An 8,915-nucleotide genomic window follows, 5' to 3' on the forward strand; every position below is an offset into this window, starting at 1 on the left:
TCCCTGGTAGTCCAGGGGCTAAGACTCCACATTCCCAGTACCAGGGAGCTGGATTCCGTCCCTGGTCAAGGAACTAGATCCCACATGCCGCAACTAAAAGACCTTACATGCCTCAGTGAAGACTGAAGATCCTGTTTGCTGCAACTAAGACTTGGGGCAGCCAAATAAATAAAAATAAATGTTAAAAAATGACACCTGCCCTCAGGAAATGTTCTGGGGTAGTAATTGAAAAATATTAAAAAAATATTAAAAACATCTCTCTAGCTAATTCCAACATGCAGCTACATTTCAGAGCCAGTGAGATAGTACTTGTTTATAAGTACTCAGTAGCTGCGTTTATTAAGGGCTTCCCAGGTGGCTCAGTGGTAAAGACTCCACCTGCAATGCAGGAGATGCAGGTTCGATCCCTGGGTCGGGAAGATCCCCTGGAGGAGGGTATGGCAACCCACTGTAGTATTCTTGCCTGGAGAATCCCATGGACAGAGGAGCCTGGAGGGCTACAGTCCATAGGCATGCTCTATACCTAATCACACCAAAACTTTTGCAAAAATCTTACATAGTTTGTGTAGGTCTTCCCATTTCACAGAAGAGGAAACATATTCTTCCCAAGGTCACATGGTGGGCACACCAGTTAGCTTTTACTTTGTTACAAACCATCCCCCAAATCAGTGGCTAAGAATAACCATTTGTTAACTCACAGTCCTAGAGACTGGCCATCAGCTGGGGTGTTGGGAGTAGGGCACAACCCATCGCATGACCTCTTCCATCCTCCAGTAGGACAGCTGAGCTGAGCTGCCCTGGCAGCTTGGAAGGATTCCTCTTGGAAGGCTGGATGGATGCAAGGCCTCTTGATACCTCTGCTTGGAACTAGTACTGTCATTTCTGTCATAATCTCAATTGGCCAAAGCAGGGCATGAAGGCTGCCTAGATTCAAGGGATGGTGAGAGAAACCCTGCTTACTGTTGGGAGCAGCTTCCCAACATATTGCAAAGGGGCAGGAATACGGGGAGGGGTTGGGGTGGAGGGTCACGTCCACCCTGCAGTCGACTGCAAGTTGTTAGGTAACAGAAGTAGGATTTTATTTTTCAATTACAAAGATAGCATACACACATGAGAACAATTGGAACAGTAAACAAAAGGGGAAATGAGGAAGAGAAATTCTCATTCTTAGTCCTAGGCTAGGAAAAAACGTTCTAATCTAGTCCTACTCTCTACATGTAAGTGTGATCGAGACTTCCTTGTTTATCTTGACACAATTTTCCCTGCATATGCATGGATGGGAGCACGCACAATTTTCCTGCACTTTATTCTTTCCTCTTAATAATGCAACTAAGTTCTTTCCACAGCAGCACAACTAGAAATGCTCCATTCCTTTTAAGGTTTACATAGTAATCCACTGAATAAATGTGCCGTTTATTCAACTACATATCCTACTGTTGGACACTTAGGTTTTCTGGTTTTTATTGTTAAAAATGCCGCTGCAGTGACTCTCCATGAATATCATTTGTGTACTTGGAGACTAGGTTCCTCCAAGAGGAATTTCTGTGTTGAAGAGCAGAGCCGAACCTTGGTCTGTTCCCAAAGCACCTGCACTTTTCAAGATGGGTCTTCAGTTACCTGGGGCTTCCCTGATGGTTCAGCGGTAAAGAATCCTCCTGCCAGTGCAGGAGATGAGGGTTTGAACCCTGGGTTGGGAAGATCCCCTGGAGAAGCAAATGGCAACCCACTCCAGTATTCTCGCCTGGGAAATCCCATGGACAGAGGAGCCTGGCGGGCTATAGTCCAAGAGGTCACAAAGAGTCGGACATGACTGAGTATGAATGCTTCAGTTACCCACTGTTCCTCCAGACTTTTCTGTGACTAGAAGCTACTTTAAGAAGCATGGTCCCCTGTGCACATATGCATATATTGGACTTCTCCACACTCTTCCTTCCTAAGCAAGCTCAAGAGGTCCCGAGCTGTGCATTATTAAGTTCTTCCAAGAGGATCCAGATCAGTTATCTTTTCTGTGTCTTCCTTCATGATTTTTCTGGGAGACATGTACTACTTTGTTAGAGGCCAGTGATACAAGAAACCTAATAACCAGCGTTAACCTACAAACGATAGATTCCATCCAAATGAAGGCCTAAGATATAAATGAAAATTTCATGAATACTGGAAATACAAATAGGTGGTAAAAGAAGTCAAGCAATTACACAGCAATAATAGCAGAGCCCTATATTGAACAGTTAGGATTACATAAATTCCAACTTTGTTCTTGGCGACTTTAACAGTTCATGAATATCAAGTACAGAAACAAATGTGCAGTGAAGCTATTGCTTAAGATCTTATTTTTTCATCCTTTGATATTCTTTTTGGTTTTTTTCTTTTTTTTTTTTTCATGGCTCTTGATACCCACATGCCACCTGCCTGGTTGGAGCCTTGAATTCTGACCAAGTCTGTATGGACTTAACTCTTCTATGAACAGCAGGTTGGTGACTCTCAGAATCTGGAGGTGGTAGGTAAGCACGCTCAGACACCTCACTCCATTTCTCACAGCCTCTGATTATGTTCCCAAGTAGATAGATGTAGCCAGTAATTCTGCAGAAGGGAACACACCACAGGGAGCTCATTTCTGGGATGTGGGGACAGTCTGCCTCGCAGGGCTGCTCTGCGGATAGGTTAAAGAAGTGGATTTCCAGAGAAGGCAGTTTCAAAAAGTAATTACTTAATGGTTGGGTTCTTTAGAGAATTTAAAGCATGTGCCTCAGACTTCAGAGCAGGAGGTATCCAGTTCCCAGTCTGTTATTTAATAACAGATATTGCTGCTGTCAAAAAGGCAGTGTTCTGCAATGTTCTTATTTTTATAGCTCAAAGAAGAATGTTTTATTCCACAGAACATGGAGCATCCAAGCATTTAAAGGCTAATTAATCTCTGCATTTCTTCATTCATGTATTCATCATTTGAGTGCCAAGCACCATCCTGGGTGGAGATAAAGTGAAATGAAACACATATACAACCTTCCCATGTATCAGTTAGCTTTGGCTATATAACAAACATTCCCAAAACATAGTGGATTAAGACATAAACTGTGTATTTAGTTTACAAGACTCTGGGTCAACAATTTGGGTGGGATTCAGCTGACCAGTTCTTCTGGCCTTGGCTGAGTCTACTCAGGGTCTGTGGTCAGCTCTGGGGTCAGTCAAGGCTGGCTGGCCTGGGGGCCTACGCTAGGACGGCTCATCTCTGGCTCCATACCCCTCAGCCTCTGGCAGTGTGGCCTGGACTTACGTAGCATCTAGGAAGATTCCAAGAGAATGAGGGGAAGGCTGTCGGGTCTCAAGGATTAGGCGTGGAACTGACATAAATAGTCATTCTATTGGTCAAATCAGAATAAATCAAGTTACAAATCCAGGCCAGATTCTGGGGAAAAAGGGAATACCTCCTGATGGTCATGGCCAAGAGACTTGGCAACAAGCAGGGGAATGATGGTGGCGAATTTTGCAAACAATCTGTCTCACTGCCTTTCACAGCTCATAGTCTGGTCTGAGAGACAGGAAACTGTGATAAGTGCAATTAAGACACTGTGTCCTTCTCTTCGTCTCTTTTCCTTCCTCTAAGTAACAATTTTATGTTCTACATCATGGAAATCCAGTCACTCCAGGTAAAACACTTCAACAAGTCAAAACCTGGTGCAGTACTGCTTCTTGTGACATTTCTGCTTTTTCATGTCTAAAGGCAGTTGGAGTGATCCATGAACCTCACGACTACCAAGCTGCTGGTCATATCGCATGCTTGATTTTATGACAGCATGCCCTGCCTTTAAAATATATCAACATTCAAACTGTGCCTGGGTTTGGTTGAAACACATTGTATAGCTGCACACACACACATCTATTTCTTCAACCAGAAGCAGAAAATCATTTTGTTAAAATGCCTGGTGTGAAACCAATGAAAATGAAGCCATAGCTAAAGCCATAGCCATAAAATAGGATCTCTTAAGTGAGGACTTTTTTTTTATTCCATCAGCAAGAAACACCCATCAAAGTATGAAACCTCAATGGCAACACCAGATGCATCTAATTAAATCAATTTCCAGCATTTGCTGTGTGTGAAGCACGTTTCCCCGCCCCTTCCCACCATGTGAATCACTGACAAGAGAAACCCCGAGGTGAGTGGGTCTCAGACGTCTGGGTGCGTGAGAATCACGTGGATGGGGGTGGGGTGGGGCATAATTCTGTTTAAAATGGTGTTCTTTACCCTACCCTTCCACAAGAATTTGCACACAGGTGGTCAGGATTGCTCTTTAAGCATCACTGCCTTCACCCTAGCGCAGTTTTCCTCCCAGAAATGTTAAAAAAAAAAAAAAAGAATTAGGACCTTCACACTTCATCTTTCATGGTCATGCAGAAAGTACTAAGTGTCTGCCAGCCTAGTTTTCTGACATGGATTAAACTTTCCAGAGAACCTGAAATATGAACAGCAGTAACTCACTAACCAGGGACCAAAATGCCCTTCAAAAAACCCAGTTTGCCCCAAAGGGGAGCAAGTACAGCTATAATTTGTGAATGCGCACCAGTGCTATTGTTTGAATTTCCTGAGATTGGACTCAGAGGTTGTATATCTACAAAGGGAATTTGGGGCCACCTAGTTAAACTCCATTTTAGGGATAAAGAAACTGAAGTCAAGGATCTTCTCTAAAAGTGGCAGAGATGGGACAAAACCCCAGGTCTTCCCATTCTTTAGTTTTCTTAAAAAATTCGGAATCTGCCATGCTCAGCCTACTGAGAGTCCTTTGGGTGCAGGGTCTCTTGTGAAGCAGCCAGTCTAGTGGGGCAAAAACAGACAAAATAATGTCCTGACTTTCTTTCCTGGTGTGCTGCTCATCTAAATAAGCTAACTCAGCACTCCTTTCTGACAAAGCAGGAGTCAGATGACCTCGGGCCTGTTCCCCAGCCCAGGAGCAGGACACAGCAGTGCGGGGGTGGGGTGACTACGCTGAGAAGCTGTGGTTTCCCCGTCACCGCTCCCAGCCTCCCTCTGTCCTGTGTTCAGAGCGGAGACCTAACAGGCCTCCCTGTGAGAGCTTCACACCTGCTTAGCATCTGCCCCTTCCCCCGTCTCCCCTACTATAGACAGCACTCACCCAGGAGGACAGATCTTCCAGCAGAGCCAAAACCTGGTTTCAGCATCTTCCTCAAATTAGCTCCACAGGCAGCCGCTTCAGATCAGCCAGTCAGTGGGAGAGAGGGGACTAGTTTGCAATCCTGCTTCGGAGTGATTTCATCTGAAAGACAATTCTGAAGTCGGCATCCAGGGAATGAGGGTAACAAGACCTTGCGGGGCAGGTGGGAGTGGGGAGAGCACAGAGTCAGAGCTATGCGACAGTGTGGCTCAGGGCTGGGTTCCCCCCAGCAGCCCGGGTGTTATCTGCTGATAGGTATTCCTCCCCACTGAATCTCCTCTGGTCCATTGTGTGTGTGTGTGTGTGACAAAGACTCAAGACAACCAGTTGGAGCTGCGGGTTCAGTTTGCAGCCACAGAACACAGTGATCCCACTCATAGGGCTCAAACGGATGTCCTTGACTTTCCTGGTGTGATTCTCAACCAAACAAGCTCACTTGTGACTGACAAGAGAATAAAGATTTGTTACTCAAAGTATGGGCTTCCCTGGTGGCTCAGCAGTAAAGAATCTGCCTGCCAATACAGGTTCCATTTCTGGGTCAGGAAGATCCCCTGGAGGAGGGCCTGGCAACCCACTCCAGTATTCTTGCCTGGAGAACCCCATGGACAGAGGAACCTGGTGGGCTACAGTCCACAGGGTCGCAAAGAGTTGGACATGCCCAAAGTGACTTAGCATGCATGCAGGCACAGGTAATGTATGTGCTTGAGAGTTTGAGAGGCACTGGCTTAGAAAGTCGCCAGGATTTCACACTGACTGGTATTTGAAGTGTGCTGGACTTTGGCAGATGTCACCAAGACAGGCTCTGTCATTAGAGTTGGCTCAGCGCATGCAAAGGCATCAGGCAGAGACCATGGTCTGGATTTGTGACCAATGTTGTTTGAGAAAGAAAACTCTGTTCTTGTTTTGCACAGCCCTTTTTATTTCTTTCCCCATCTGCTGTTTATTCATCCTTTCTTATTGCTTCACCCTGCATAGGTCCAAATATCCAATTTTCAGAATTTCTTCCAATCTTCTTGGTCACTCCTGGGTTGTCTCAGTCCCTTCACTCCCTGTTTTCATGATCTGCTTCTCCACCATCTCCCTGCAGGCTCAGGGTTTTAACAAACCTAGTTTGAGGCCCTATTTGCAGAAAATACTGCTATGGCTTGTCTTCACTGTAATTATAGCTGATTTGTTTACTGCATTCAAAAAGGTCCATTCAATTCAAAAGGCAAATAATGAGGTTTGGAGTACAAGTGCAGAGTGGGTCCTGTTTGCTGGCAAGAGGAGACAGTCTTATTCAACTGGTCCATTAATTGAGGGTCTTTCACCTGTTCTAAAAGTTATTAAAATCCCCATGGGCTGGGATTCCCATCTCAGTGGGCACTGGATGGCCAAGTGTCAGATGTCAATGCTGCTAACCAGGTGACATGCCTTTTCTCTGCTTGCTACTCTAGCCTGACATCTTGGAAGACCACTTTGCCCAGCACTGAGTGATGGCTAGATGGGTGTTATTCCCGCTAAATTCACTGCTATGGTCAGACTCCATGGAGTAACCACTTGACTAGGTCCTCTCAATACTTAGAAGAACAGTTGAGATGCAAAACGGGGAGTCTCTAAAGTCTGTCGAGAAGAAAAGATTAACTGTTGAAATGGCTCCATCTGCCTTCACTGTCCTCATTCAATCCATTCGCTGGTGGACTCAGAGCTGCCGTGCCTGGCTTCTGCTGGTTGCCAACATTTAGAGAAGGCAGACCTCTTTAAATCTGAGTCACTGAATCTGCGGATTAATTGTATTTCCTTAATGCAGACACCGTTAAGAAGGATCTGTCACCATTTCCATTAAGATTAATGAGTTATATGATTAATTGCTAGTTGTACCAATGCTCTTGTGTGTATGCTTTTCCCCCTGAGGATTATTTTGGGTGAAGCTTTCCACGATGGCATTTTCACACCAAACTGTATGATGGATCCTCTCCTGTGCAACAGACGAGTTACTAATCATACGAGGCTATTGACATTAAAATTGAAGAAATCAAAGATTTACTTCTCAGCTGCACCATCCACATTTCAAACGCTCATGAGCCACATGTTGTTGCTAGTAGCTATTGATAAAGGACATTTTCATCATCATGGAAAGTTCTTTTAGACAGTGCTGATAGAGACAGTGGAATTTAGAAAAAAGAACATGGGTTTCTGAGTCTTATGGGCCTGGTTTTTCTGCACACAGATTGCACTTCTGTGTTCTCAACCATTGCCTACCATGATATGCATGTCCTTCAGGTAAATAAGACACTGACATTTCAAAGGATTGAGTCTGCTTTATAGCTCAGTGGTTCTCAGATCTCAGTGAGCATCAGGATCACCTGAAGAACTTGCTAGAGCACAGTTTGCTGGGTCTCATCACCAGTTCTGAGAACATGCCTTTAGATTCCCAGGTGCTGCCCCTCAAGTCTTATGGAGCTGCCCTTGAATTGGGGAAACCAGAACACCTTGGTGGGCGAAGATTAAATCATCTGTATCCTTGATTTACACCAAGGAGGTCCACAGGCATATTCTTGAGTATGTGAACATTCATTATTAACATTGTAACAACTGTGATTTCACTCAAAATGAAAAGCGCAATAAACACCTATTCTGGGTCATCAATGACCATCTCAAAACCAACAACAGCATGCCATCTTAGTGCCTGTATTTGCATTTGTACTTACAATCACAGGGTCAAACAATTTCCACATCTGGTAACATTTAACTTTCGAAGTAGTGTTTCCTAAACTGGATTCTATAGAGTTCACTGAATATATAGGTAGGAGCCCTCGAGTCCCTGTGTTTGAGAAACAGTGATCTGGGAGAGCGGATGGAGGTGGACCCAGCAAGGGCAAGGGAGTGTTTTTCAGGGGTAGAGCGTGTAGCATTTGGATTGTGAAAGATTTTCTGTTCAGGACTTCCCCTCAATTTGCAGGCCACTTAGCATTGCTGGGCTTTGACCATTAAATGCCAGGCGGTGCTCCAGAGTCACAGGACAAACCCAAACTATTTGCATACGTTGAAAAATCCCCCTGCGGGGCACCAGTTCGGCTTGGCTTTAGGTGAGAAAGCCCATAGGCCGTCAGGCTTGCTTGAGGCAGCGGGACCTCTGCTAGTTCCAACCATCTCACAGCTGCAGCTGGGCCCTGGGGCCCCGCCTACCTGTTTCTGTTACCCCCAGGCTTCCGGGTTAGGTGGACCCCATCTTCAGGACACTGGTGGGGCCGCCTTCAGTCTACCGTTTGGCCTGTAGAGGGCAGCAGCACCCAGAATGTCCCGCTTGCTTTTTAACTTGGGAAGTGGTAGTCAAGCCTTGCCACAGTTTCCTCTTCATACCTTGCCCTTCTCTTTGGCAGTCTCCTCTAGAAAAGAGCTTCTCAACGTTCCCCCACTGCCCTGGCAGCAGCAAAGGTGTTGTTTGGATCACACGCTCATTATCCAGGATGCTGAAATGGGCTTAGGGCAGTCCTGGGGGCACATGGAGTTCTTTGGTCGGCAGGGACCTCAGGGAAGCATTAGCCTCAAAGCCAGGGGGCCGGGCCTTGAGAGCACGGAGAGCTGATTGCTAAAATCTGTGTCAGGGCTTCTCTGGTGTCTAGTGGTTAAGAATCTGCCTTGCAATGCAGGGGGCTGAAGTTCCATTCCTGACTGGGGATGATCCCACATGCCAGCTGAGCAACTAACCCCCGGGGCCAAAACCAGGGAACCTGCGCTCTAGAGCTTGTGAGCCACAACAAGAGAAAC

General features: G+C 45.7%; 1 long non-coding RNA gene across 2 annotated transcripts; it reads left to right on the forward strand.

Annotated features, from left to right (window-relative positions):
• The first annotated feature begins 1,778 nt into the window (after window positions 1-1,778).
• LOC122453138 lies at window positions 1,779-8,915 on the forward strand. 2 transcript variants are annotated; one of them, XR_006272956.1, is made up of 4 exons: window positions 1,779-2,501; window positions 4,010-4,151; window positions 5,116-5,306; window positions 8,798-8,915. It is a non-coding gene; the product is annotated as an uncharacterized LOC122453138 (long non-coding RNA). The 2 variants fall into 2 exon arrangements; XR_006272955.1 differs by lacking the exon at window positions 8,798-8,915 and having other exon boundaries at window positions 5,116-5,587.

Source organism: Cervus canadensis, chromosome 14 (genome assembly GCF_019320065.1).
Source record: "Cervus canadensis isolate Bull #8, Minnesota chromosome 14, ASM1932006v1, whole genome shotgun sequence".
Lineage (NCBI taxonomy): Eukaryota > Metazoa > Chordata > Mammalia > Artiodactyla > Cervidae > Cervus > Cervus canadensis.